Genomic DNA, 13,388 nt, shown 5'->3' with positions numbered 1-13,388 from the left:
AAAGGTTTGGTACTAAGACAGAAAACTAGAAAATCTGTGCCACTTTGGAATACAATACGAAATTTTGATGCTTAACAGTCTGCTAATTAGAGATCCAATCTCTAATACCTAATAATAAAATACTAATAATGCTTAGCTGTGAAGTTATTTATCCTACTCTTCTCATGTCTGGTCAGCATAGTGACAGTGTAACTTTATGCCTAAGGGTGCATTTTTTCTTGCTTAAAAGCTCACACACAAAACGCTCTGGAAAATTTGCAGTTCTATCAACATATCCAGGATAGTGCTGCAAATATGGTTTCAAACGGAAATTTGCAAGAGGTTATTTGCACATTGAAAACCAGCATTTGCTCATATACATACTTGTATAAAGTCAAGAATAAGGTCATCACTCAATACTAAAATTTAAGGGAATCAACTTTTTATCTCAATAAAGAACAGAAAAGAGAAAGCTATAGTTTGAGATATCTAGACAAAAATTATAAACCCCTCAGTGCATATTAAGCAGTACAGAGACTTCGCTGAACAGATGCAATAGCTATTAAAAAAACCCTATTACTGTAGGTGTTCAGGAAAGCTTGCTTTCCAAAGCCGACTAACTATCCAGTTCAAGTAACAGTAGATAAAGCACCTCTTCTGAGTGTTCCTGCTTTTGATCATTTCAGAAGGAAAAACCAATTTGATCATTAAAAGATTGATACTTATTAAACTAATCTCCCACACCCAGTACCATACGCTGTCACTGAGCCATATTAAAGAAGTCTATCTTTAATACAACTTTCCAGAATATACCCTACACTAGGATTCTTTAAAATTAAAAAGCGTTAATACACTTACAAACGCCTGGATTCATTCACAGCTTTGCAGTATTATTTGAATTACAGAAGGCAAAATAATAATTTAAAAAATCAATATATTAATTATACAGATAGAAAAGCAGCAAACCAGAGTAGCACAGAAGAATCTGAAACTGCTCAAAGCTGATCTGTAAACAAAAAAGTAATAATGCCTCGTTACCTAACAAATCCAGTAAGATCACTCACACACGTGAAATACAATACTACTGTATTAATGAGGTTTTGGTATTTTCATTACTGACATCAGTTACAAAGCTATTTTATGGCTTTATGCAGGGATTCTTTTATTCAATACCTCCACCTGTACAACTTCAGAAATTCAGCAAATATTTGCATGTCCTCTAGCATTAGAAGTGGCCATGGTACATCCTATTCTCCAGCACAAGATTATTTTCTGGGGCTATGTTATGGCATACAGTTAAATATCAGGGACCAAGCAAAAGGACACTTCCTCCAAAAGTCCACAGCAAACACTTCAGTCACAGAAGCACGAGTCCCACTTCTCAGAGTGTCATGGTTTTAGCTGGGGTAGAGTTAATTTTCTCCACTGCAGCTGGCATAGTGCTGTGCTTTGGACTTAGTATGAAAATAATGCTGATAACACACCAATGTTTTGGTTGTTGCTGGGTAGGGCTTGTACTAGCCAAGGACTTTTCCAGCTTCCCATGCTCTGCCGGGTGCACAAGCAGCTGGGAGGGGAGGGGGCACAGCTAAGAGAGCAGATTCAAACTGGCCAAAGGCATATTCCATATCACGTAATGCCATGCCCAGTATGTTAACTGGGAGGAGCTGGCTGGGGGAGGCAGGCAGCAATCGCGGCTCGGGGACCGGCAGCATCGGTCGGCGGGTGGTGAGGGGTTGTATCGTTTGGTTTTTTTTTTTTTTTTCTTTTCCTTTTTATGATTATTATCATTATTTTAACTATGATAACGGTTCTTATCTCAACCCACAAGTCTTTTTTTTTTGCTTTTGCTCTTCCAATTCTCCTCCCCATCCCACAGGGGTGGGGGGAGTGAGCGAGCAGCCGTGTGGTGTTTAGTTGCCAACTGGGGCTGAACCACAACAGTCCTTTCTGAAGCCCAATGTGGGGCAGGAAGGGTTGAGATAACAACAGTTGCTGGTCACAGCACAGACTCTGTTCTCAATATTAGTTTCTCTGATCTGCACCATGCTCTTGTATTTGCTGTGTCTGTTAAAGATTGGTTTTGGGTTTTGTGGTCTGCTGTGCCCTGCAGTGATTAGTGATGTTTTGCCTGGGAGAGATGTTTTTAAAGCATTGGCCTTGAGTGTTATTTGGTATTTGAAGTTTATACTGAAGCTGTTACTGTACATCAGGTACCACCTCATGGATACAGCTAGCAATCATACCTCCTCCTCTGAGTGTTTTTTTATGGAGGAAATACAGAACAGCACCTTAGCTACCATCTTCTATAATGCCTCCTCTTACAGTACAACAACTTTTCAGTATCTTGAACATCCTTGGGTAGATAATAGGTATCTGTTGATATTGCTTTGGCAGATTGTTTTAGCTCTAAGGTTAATAAGCAATTTAAGAATATCATCCAGAGATCTGCCCCAAGGCTCAATAGCTATGTGTGGCAGGGTATGTAGGACAGTATGGGCAAATGTCTAAGACAGTGAGGACCCCCAGTGTCTTGGGATTTCACCCCTGAGCAAGTGCAGAATCCTGAAAAATTAGAGAATATTTGGAGGAAGTACATTGTCACCCTGGCAATCCCTGTGAACCACAACACAGAGTAAGTCAAAGACTAATCCATTAATCTGTTGTAAACGCTACCCAGAAATGGAAGGCAAAAAGGTAAAATTGCTACACTACCTTAAGGGGTTAGTAACCAAAATGCAGCTAGGACCAAATACGTACCAAATAACCAGTCAGCCAGGACCAACGACGTATTATTTCATTATACAGCATTTGGATTACCTGATCTGTTCCTCATCTTGCCTTTCTGAAGCAGCTTCTTATGACAGAGTTGATTTAGCGAGGCAAATTTATTGTATGGGCATATGAGCAAGTTGTTGCAATGAAGACTAGAGCACCAGCTTCCGAAGAACTTGACATCCCATGCTACTCAGTCATAGTGTTTAACAGCAATATGAGACACAAGTCTTTTCTGAATATAAAACAAGTATTTTGCCTCCTCTCTTTTCCTGAGAGATAGATTACATCACACTGATTGCGGGGTAAGAGCCAGAATATGGGCCACCAGCAGTATCTAGCCGAGATGCACATTTCCAGCTTACCATCTTAACTATGTCTTCCCATGTTCTCAGGGTTTGCATAAACATTCTAGTTTTGACAAAAACATTCAGCAGACACAAAAAGCCATCAACACCTATTTTATTTCTCTGTTTTATCAATTCCCTCAAAATTACAGAAGTCTCAGACTTACACAGGTTAAAAATAAAAGTCTTCTTTCCTGAAATTGTTTATAGTGTTGCTAAAACTAAGGCTTCTGTGTTCTACCCTAAGCTAATATCAGTCTGCTTGAAGGGATCTGAAATACACACAGGAGCATTTTTGAGAGATGTCATTAGTGCACATTAACTATATACTGTAAGCCTTTAAGATTATCTTAAAGTATTTTAGAAATATGACTTATTACTCTATATTACAAAGGTAAGTAAAAAAAGCTAAAAATACTCCTCTGACTTGTTCTGATTAGCCTTCCCTCCAGTCCTTTTTCCCTCCCTATTACCTTTTTGTCTGAATTTCCTTCTTACTCGCCGTGTCCTCTGGTACTCTACCTCTCTTTTACACCTTGCCTCATGTAAGTCTACTTAGTAGACAGTTTGGGCAACAACCACCTACTACTCAACTGGTGTGCAGCCTTTTAACACTGAGACCACGTTATTAGCACAGTAAGAAACACAACAACTTTATCTGCTCTGTGTTTTAAGTAGGAGGCAATAAAAGGGAACTGAAAACAAAAAGCAGGTTAAGTATTTAGAAGTAATGCCTCACTGTGAGGTCTAGAAGAATATTAAATTGTCTGCTTAAAGGAAGTGATTTATTTAAACCCAGCCTGGGCAAGAGATGATTGCAGAGAACATTGTAACCGGAGTGATGAATGTGGCACCTTCCATAGCTTTTTCATTTTTAATTTCTATAATCACAAAAAAGCTACACTTCTTAAATTAATACATCAATAGATTTTATACAACTTGCAAATCTTTCAAAAGTTAATTTCACCCTTTTTATTAAAAAGTATTTAAACAGTGTCAAAACTGGAATTAACATAATAACCCTCCAAAAAAGTTACATTTCAAATGAGCTTGCTCAATTTTAACATTGCTAGAGATTTGCTGAAAACATGTAACAGTTTTTTAAAAGAATAATTTAATAGATACTTGTCTAAAGCTCTGTAATGAAAAAGTAGACAGATAATGCTTATCTTCAGGTTTTTATTTTATTTCTTTTCTTCTTACTTATGTATATTAACAAAAACCCTCAAATGATTTAGACAAAAGCTCTTAGCTCAACACATAATTGCAACAAAATTACAATAATTGTACCAATTAAAATAATCCTGAATGAACAGTTTGTCATCTTAATGTTCCAATGGTTTATAGAAGGATCTACTTAATTAGCTGAAATTGCTTTCCAATGTTAGTATCAAATGTCATTTGTTAAAAGTTGAACGATTTCGAAAATAATTTAACAAAGCAATTCTACAAAACACCAAGAACCAACATTTTCTTTTCAGCTGAATAAAGCAAGCAGATGTGTCATCAAATTGCTATAAAAATAAATGAGCCTTTATATGTGAAAAAATAAATTTTACTACTAGTCCTATACTATATACTATTTTCTCTTTTTTTATGAAATCAAATTCTTTAATAAAATAATTTCATATCATTTATATCTTGGTGGTATTTTTAGTATGCTGTAAATACAGTCCCTTAAATTGAAGTAGTAAGCAATGAACTAGAAATATGCAACTGTATGTGAAACAGAAAAATGTTTTAACCTGCCTAAGTGATTTCCTAATTTGAATCACATGGACACATCAAACAAAAGATCTGAACTTATCAGTAAAACATAGCACCAGTGAAACCATGTTTTAGAACTCCAAACCTACAGTAATCAACTGCTGTTCTACTTAAAACTAAATTAGTTTTTACCAGTTTAATCTGAGGAAAAAGGAAAAAAAAGAAACAGAGGATGTGTTGTCCAGAAACCTGAAATTAAGCATTTCTCTGGTTACCATCACTAGCGATAACTATTGCTGTGGTTGCTTCCAAAAAGGGGAAACACCAGCAAAAAGACTGCAAAAAAATCAAGTAAAATCATATACCAGTGCTGAAATTGGAAAGACAACATCTAGAACTGCAGAAAAGAAGAAACACCAATGCTTTCCATTATTGATAATTCAGAGCAACTGTCTTCCACAAATCATCCCTTAGAATGGTGTAAGAGTTGTCAAAGGATTAAAAAAAGGTAGTAAATAAGCTACAGCTGGCTTAGATCCTTAAGTCCCACACACACACAAAAAACCTGAATAAAAGAAAGCTATTACATTATTCTTTCAAATTTGGTGTGTTTTCCTTTGGCACATCATTTTGCCATCCAATTTTACATCCATGGTAGGTAGGCATATATACATACGTGCACAAATACTTCATTGCAAAGGTTAAATTAAGCCCAAGTGATGGATGAATTATACGTTGCTAAGTTTTAAATAATGTTTATTTACAACTCTGAGGAAAGCACAACCATTTTCTCATCCTGGAAGATACATATGTTTTTTAAAACTCAAAGATTTAAGATTCTTGATTTCCATAGTTTCCTTCAGCTTCCCAAAAAGCATGTTTACAAGATTAAGTAAAGGTGGAGATCCTAATCTGAACAGACGGCTCATGAGAGTTTCTTCCATATTGAGCCAAGCTCTCATTTTCTAATATTTCAAATGAGTACATAAGATAGTCACGTCACAGAAATTCAGGGACCAGCAACTATTTGCTGATATCCTCATAAAGAATTTATAAGCCCTGTCTTAATACCCCAGTTTGAGCAAAGCCTGGGCAAAGAATGACAGGTAAGACTGTCCCTCATGACATCAAGCATGACAAGCAGACTAACAACCAAAACAGCCCATAGAAAGAACTTGAACAGAAGGTTGTGTGAATACCTGAATTCTGCATCATTAAACGAATTGTAAATTCAGTTCTGGGGACAAGCATTCTCCTCTCCCCATTATGTTTAAGTACTGAGACAGCGAGTCATGGCCTCTCTTACGACTATCTCCCTAGATACACCAGCCTTACATTTCTCACAGTTTCAGAGGCAATAGCCACAATTATATTCAGAAAGATATGGAATCTAGATCCTAACGCCGTGAGAGAGAACAAAATACTTACAATGGATCTACCAAATTCCTGCGTGAATGTTCTGCCCCAGTGGTATTCAGTCATGACTATGAAGAAATCATCATGGATTATCATCCACTTTATACTGACTTTTTTTTCCGACGGGCCCTCTGTAACAGGTAGGTCATTAAATTGTCCTGGAAGCCTGCAGTGCGTGCCCTGCCATTTTCATTTCAAAGGCCAACTCAAACTTTACTGCCATGCCCATGTCTGCCCGGACAACTCATCATGCTCACCAGGACCAGAAGATTCCTGCAACTTGTTATACAGCCTGCCCCCGCACTTGGTGTAACTAATTTAAACACATCTATCTCCATATTAAAGTAGCCTTTGCTGCTGTGTTTTGTGCTAAACCTAATCTTTTCCTCCTGCTGGAAACATGCTCAAACCATGTCCAGGCTTTTTAAGGGCTTCAGCTACTGACCCTCAAGGGTCTTGGATAGGCTCTAGATGCAAGGTAAGCACCACGAGACTCAACTTAGGCCTCACATTCTCAATTCCAGGCATTCACACTAGCAGAACTGTAGATGTTGCAGGAACTTCAGGGGTAAAAATTCAGACATGCCTAGTTTTTCAAGTGTTTACAAGTTTAGTCAGTCGTTTTCTGAATTGCATTCTTGAACTCAAGGGGCATATACATGCCTGAAGTTTCACTTTCAACAGTATACACCTTAACACATGGAATAGACTTCATCAGCGAAGACAGTCCAGCTTCTCACAGCTTCCAGCTTCTCACAGCTTCAAGTGACAGGCTGGCAAATCTGCCATATCTTCAAGAGAACTGGTTAGCTCATAGATGCAGAAACCCTTCCTAACACCTTCAGATTTCAGAAGGCCAAAGGCCTATAGGCAAGAGGGTTACAAAATTACTTCAGTGACTTCTATGAACATCTTCCAATAGACAAAGTGCTGTAGACTTTGGTTTCTGCCATGATAGGAAGGATATGAATAGATGAAACGTACTCAGCAGATCATCTCATTTAGTGAGTAAAGTTAATGAGGAAAGGGACTGAGAAGACGTTCCCTCCCATAAAATCAGCTTTAACAGCATGATTTTTAATCAACAAGATGGCAATATCAAACCACTGTCATCTACAGCCTTAAGCAGTAGGAAATATCAAGAAACAAAGTAAGATAACTAAAACTCAGAGCCTCAACTGAAATGAGAAACTCAGGCCTTGGGGGAAAATAAATGACTCAAATGTCTTAGACTGAGGAGACTTGAAAAATCACAGAAAGAGAGGAGAAAGTATTCAAGCAAAGCTGGGACTCCTCACTGCATGAGAAATTGGACAGTAACGATATTCACAACAAAATCTGAATGAGACTTGGGCTCTCATCCCCTTTTAAGATCTTTTCTTCTTTTGTACAGCCTTTTTGAAATGTGATGACTGGAATCTCAGTGTTTAGAATTTACATACATCACAGATTTGTATAATGCAAGACCTTCCTGCTTTCCATTGCTTTGCTAATAACTCCTAAAGCCACTGTTCCATTTTCTGACTGTTGTTGAGCACTGAACATATCTTTCAGAGAAATCAGCAATTATTTGTGAATTTCTTCCCTCAATGCAGATTTACAGCCCATTACTACATTAGCAGGACTACAGATGAGATTATTTTCCTCAGTATGTTATGATATCTATATCCACAATGACTTTGATCTGCAATTTGCTCACAGCTACTTCCACAACCCTCTGTGAAACAGCTGCCTTGGCTATATCCCCACATTGCACCTTCTCCCCCTGACAGACCATTTACAGATATGGCAAGGAGCGCAACTATTATCTTTGGAAACTTTACATGCAAGTGTCTCACGAGACTCTTATTCCTATCTTTCACTCCCTCCTTTTGTATTCCTGAGGGTATCTTGCCTGTTATTAACTTAACTTTTAATACATTTAAATTTTCTTCAATCAAGATCTTGCCTAAGATTTCTTAAATTTCAAAAATGTTACATTGCCTTCTTCACACGTTCATTGACTCTGTTGAGAATTGAGTTTCTTGAAACAAATCTCTCTCTCCAGAGAGCCAGTAACTTCTCCCAGTATATCATTTATTTAGATCTGGCACTGACATTCATTCTGGTGTCATGGAGCTTTCCTTTAGTCTTCACAAGAGAGCATATTCCCACAGCTGGCTAATTTACAAGTCTGAGAAGTATCAGTTGCAAACATTCAACAGAAACTTGTTTTAATCTGACAAGTTAATTCTCTTACAACTTCATTTACAGAAAGTCCATGTATTTTATTCCACCTCAGGGCTTTAAAAATTTGCTTTTTGCAGCTTCTGCAAGCCCTTTTGGCATTACACAAAACTGACATTAGGAAGACTCTTTACAGCAACACGGAGAACACAGCACAATGTAAATGTACGGCGATATTAACTGTATGTCACAATTATAAATAGAATGGTAAAAATAATTAAAGTAGACCAGGATGGAGAGGTGGGTAATGACTACAGTGGGCTTGACCACAGAACAATCAAAACTTGAAAGGGAACACAATGAACAAGAAATCAGAATTAGGAGCTTAACCTGGCAAGGACAGAGACTACATGAAAATCCTGACGATGAGAGATGACTTGAAAAGGCAACACAAACCCAAAGGAATAAATACTGGTACTAATAAAGTACACCAACTAGAAAGCTAAACCAAGCAAGGATCCAAACCAGCAAAGAGTGAGGCTGGAAGTGAGAGGATTGAAATGAGATAATACAGCAAGTCAATTTCGGGAAATAAAAAGAGTACAGACATTTTTCTCCAGAATACGGACCAAAAGCCAAAAATGCAGACGCAGCATTTTTTTGTTTTCAAAATTTGACACAATTACAAAGCACAGGCCCTCTACCGATGAATTACAACTTAGCGTCTCCACCTGTTACTGTGAAGATTTTTCACAGAGCTGTGCCTGTGCCACAAACTGAAGCCCAATTTTATTTTGTGGTTTTGGTGTTTGGTTTAGGTTTTTTTTTTTAAGAGACCCTGGAAAAAAGTTGCCAATATAACATTCAATAGGTTTTCCCATCTCTGCATAGAACAATAAAGATACAGTACTCCTGACAGAACTGGTTTCATACTCATCAATGTAGCCTTCTGTATTCATCACACTATCTATGGAAAAGCAGTCGGCAAATTACTTTCCCCAACAATCCCGTACAACAAGAATCTATTCGTTAGCTTTTTTTCTTTGTTTGTTTTTAATAACAAATTGAAGCACAGAGATATAGGTATATTTATTAACCAAACTGAGATATCCGATTTTTTTTGAGTACCCCACCTACTGAAAGCAGAGCTCCCACTAGCTTCATATATAGCTCTGTACACTGAGCACTTACTGATCTCAGCTTACAGAACCATAAGCTATATACCACCTCCTAATAGAGGCACAAGTACTGTCACGTGGAAAGGTATGACAGAGGTGACTAGTCCAGCATCACACAAACTCTGACGAGTAGTTCTAGAGAAGCTTTCAGTTGTCTGTCTTTAGTTTTCCTGTTGCATTCTTTTCAACTACAACAGATAGCACCGAGATGTGACAAAAAACGGTCCTCCCCTTTACTACACAGCCTGTCTACCCAGGATATTATAAGACAGTCATCTTATGGGGGCAAAATAGCATATGCTCACATAAAACATACATCATAATGCATACAGAGAGGAGAATTAACTGCAGACTATTTTTATTCTTTTATTTCTTAATGCTTGACTACTTGATTCTTTTCGTTTTCCTATACTTTTTGTACGTTGTGAAGGTATTGCTTATTCTTTGAAATACTGAAAAACAAAACATCTAGTGAAAAAGATCACTAGCGTTAAATATAAATACAGAATATGCTGAGACACACAAGTGAACAGAAGCCATCAGAGCTATGCTGGACGGACATTCTGCTAGTGCCACCTGCCGGCACAGCACTACGATACACACAGGTACCACGTTTAACTTGCACTGAATCACACTTTCTACAGCATCAGCTGTATTGATCATAGAGAGCTGGTCATAATCTGTCTCCAAAGATACAGCAGTAAAACAGCATAGGTGTTACTATCACTTGTCATACCCTCTGTGCACACACAAATTACCTGCTGTAACTCTTCAGGTGAAGGTATCTAACAGATCTATCCGTTGTGTTAACCCTCTGCCCCACACACAGTCTGCAGCTAATAGGCAGGCAATGAGGAGTTCTCGCTGCAACAGAATCCTAGTGATTCACAAGCTTTTTAACTCATGATATTTTAGAAGTCGGAAAAGTAACTATGATATCAAAGAGTTCTCCTTATGTGGAACTCCTACACTTAACACAGAACCTACAAGACTCCTTTCATTCAAGGGAGATGTCCAAGCAAGTGCCTCACCCCACATACTTAAGAGTTCAGAAATGCAGCAAAACCAAAGAAGAATTTGCACTGTCAAAATAAAAACCAGTTTGACACAAATTTTTCAATACTAGGAAAATTATATTCTTGCTCCTGTTATAAAACACCAAAATATTTTTTAAAATCCTTGTAGAATAAAAGGCATGGAAGAAGTAACAAACTCAGTACAGGAACAGAAGCTGTGAAAGTATCAAAATCTGGTATCTATTAATGAGACTTCAAATGGGAAAGCTACTTTATAAACTAGAAAACCTTAGAAACTGAAGTTTTAAAAGAGGAACTAAAGTAAATACTCTACTCTAGAAACAGATATTCAAGCCAAGTGACTTCAAACAGTTGTAGATAAGAAGAGTAACAATGACATCAAAAAGATTATTTTGGATAAAACAGAATTTTTAGAGCATTAGATTATCCCAGAGAAGAGTTCACGGACCTTTACATATTCAGCATACAGTAAAGATGATCACGCAAATCACCAGACAGGTGAGAGTGAGCTTTGAAGCTACATTAGTAGAGTTGTATACTTAGTTCCTTATAGAGATTCAACAGAAGTGGCTGAAAGAGACATCAACTCTCTTCCTGAGCATGCAGCAATGTTATTATTACAAACCTTTTCTTTTTATTGTCAAGTAGCCAAAGAAACTCAGTTTTGTAGCTTTACCATTTTCATATCAAACAATCCTCTTGGTATTTTTTGCTAAAGAGAGAATCCTGAATGTTGGTTCCCTTTTCCCTTTCCTTGTTTTCCTGGTATTGCAGGTAGAATACAAACAGCTTTACTTAAAAGATGATCATCACCTTCCCTTTTCCAATATATGGTACAGGGTTCTTTACTGTTTCTTCACATTACAGATCCTTGTTTTATACACCTCAAATTTATTTATATGTTTATGACTGTCATTTATGAATTGGCACTCTGCTCAAGTGGCTATATTACTTTCAAACACAACCTGCATAGCAAGAGGCAAAACAGCACAGCAGGAGTCATGAATCTCCTCCACACCTGAACTAATAAACCCTGCCACGCTCTAGTTGGCACCGAGTATCATCAGTTCAAGTGTCTGCACTAACAACAAACAATCCAGAACCCAAATAAGTCATTCACATTCAATTGTCATTGTCCTTTCCTTCTCCTCATGTCGGTTTACTAGATTTAATGTTAGTTTATACTGGAATTAGTAGTACCCATTTACGAGAACAATTCAGGTCTCTAATACCTCCTTCGGTTTGTCAGAAAAAGTTACATTTTGAAGATAGCTTTGGACCTTGATTACTCCAGAGTGATTTTTTACTATCAATGCTAATAAAAAGACTGTAATGAGTTTGTTGGATAAATACTGAAAATATAAAATCATGAAACATGCTGTACGGCAAATCTAAATAAAGAGAAGTTAGAAATATCTACAGCAAGACTACTGGAAAGCATGACAGGAGAGGGAATCCCTGATGATTCTGAATTTTTTGTACTTACCTGATCACATAAACATTAGTGATACTAGCCGTGTGAACCCACAATGGAGAGGTGGGTTCCCATTACTTTAGCTACGAATTCACAGGTATCTTACACGCATAGAGGAAATGCAAAACAAAAACTGGATCCATTCTCCAGAGGGAAGTGTTTTCTAATTACATACTTCATCTGCCTCTGAAGTTTGATATTTCAGCAACAACCCCCTAACCTGGAGCCACTCTAGTCTGCTACTTGCCCTCTTTGTCTATCTTCAAACCTCAGCCTTGTCATGCCCAGCCCACCCTTGTCCCTCTACCTTCTGGGTTCTCTGTGTTCAGACCGTTACTCTACTTCAACTTTCCCTTCTTAGTAAAACCCACTCCAGCTGCCTTTCCCAATCAATCCTAATTCCCTTCTCAACACTTCAACCACTGTCAGCCCATCCCAGACCCTGATTCAGTTCATCTTCCCCCATTCCGTGACTCTTAGTGCAGGGCACCTTCCCAAAATTTTCTGTCCAAGTTCATTCTCCTCTCCATTCCTTCCCTGGACCCTGCAAAGTCTCTAGGTTTTCTGGCAACTTGTTCAATCAATCCCAGTCTTCCCTCTTTGCATCTGCTCTCAGTTTGTTGTTGTTTTTTTTTTTTTTAATATGTAAGTCAAACCCTTCTTTCCTCTCACTGACTTCAATTCTCAGATTCTGCCTTTTTCCTACAGGCCCAACTCCCATTGTTTCTCTTCCATTCCTCCAACTGTCATCAGGTCACTTGACACAATCCACAAGCCCTTTCTGACGATCAGCCAGGAGAGGCATGTTCACTGGCAACACAGGGACCGTCTGCTCTCAGTTGCAATACCTAGACAGCTCTGTTGAACAGCAACTTGGATCAGCAATGGAGAAAGTCATGCTTTACTTCTGTATTCCTTAACTGCAGCACAAGACACTGCCATAGCCCCAAGCACATTTGCTAAGTGCCAAACGTTCAGAGCCCTTTACCAGTGAAGGCAGTTTTTGCAGAGATTAGCTCCGATTTCTAACTAGGAAAAAAAAAAAAAAACAATTTGTAACTTGGCCAAGGTAGAGGTGAAAAATTATGTCAAGAGACAGAAGCACAGCTAGATATATGAGAAAGAATTCCAGTATAATTCTTTTTGGTTTTAATACAAAGCACACATTCATATGTGATGCATTAAATAACAATGTAAGTAATTTAGAAGCTTCCATAAGTTAACAGAAGAGAGTAAGATTGTGGGAATTTTAGATTACAACTTGGTAGCTGTTTGAAAGCCATGTTACTCTAATAATCATTAATAATGA

At 37.9% G+C, this 13,388-nt stretch overlaps 1 protein-coding gene across 3 annotated transcripts in view; it reads right to left on the bottom strand.

Annotated features, from left to right (window-relative positions):
• KIDINS220 (kinase D interacting substrate 220) overlaps window positions 1-13,388 on the bottom strand; it is an 83,092-nt gene that overhangs the window by 24,922 nt on the left and 44,782 nt on the right. The gene's annotated exons all lie outside the window — the stretch shown is intronic.

This window comes from Phalacrocorax aristotelis, chromosome 3 (genome assembly GCF_949628215.1).
Source record: "Phalacrocorax aristotelis chromosome 3, bGulAri2.1, whole genome shotgun sequence".
NCBI lineage: Eukaryota > Metazoa > Chordata > Aves > Suliformes > Phalacrocoracidae > Phalacrocorax > Phalacrocorax aristotelis.
This window is presented reverse-complemented; position numbering and strand designations above follow the sequence as displayed.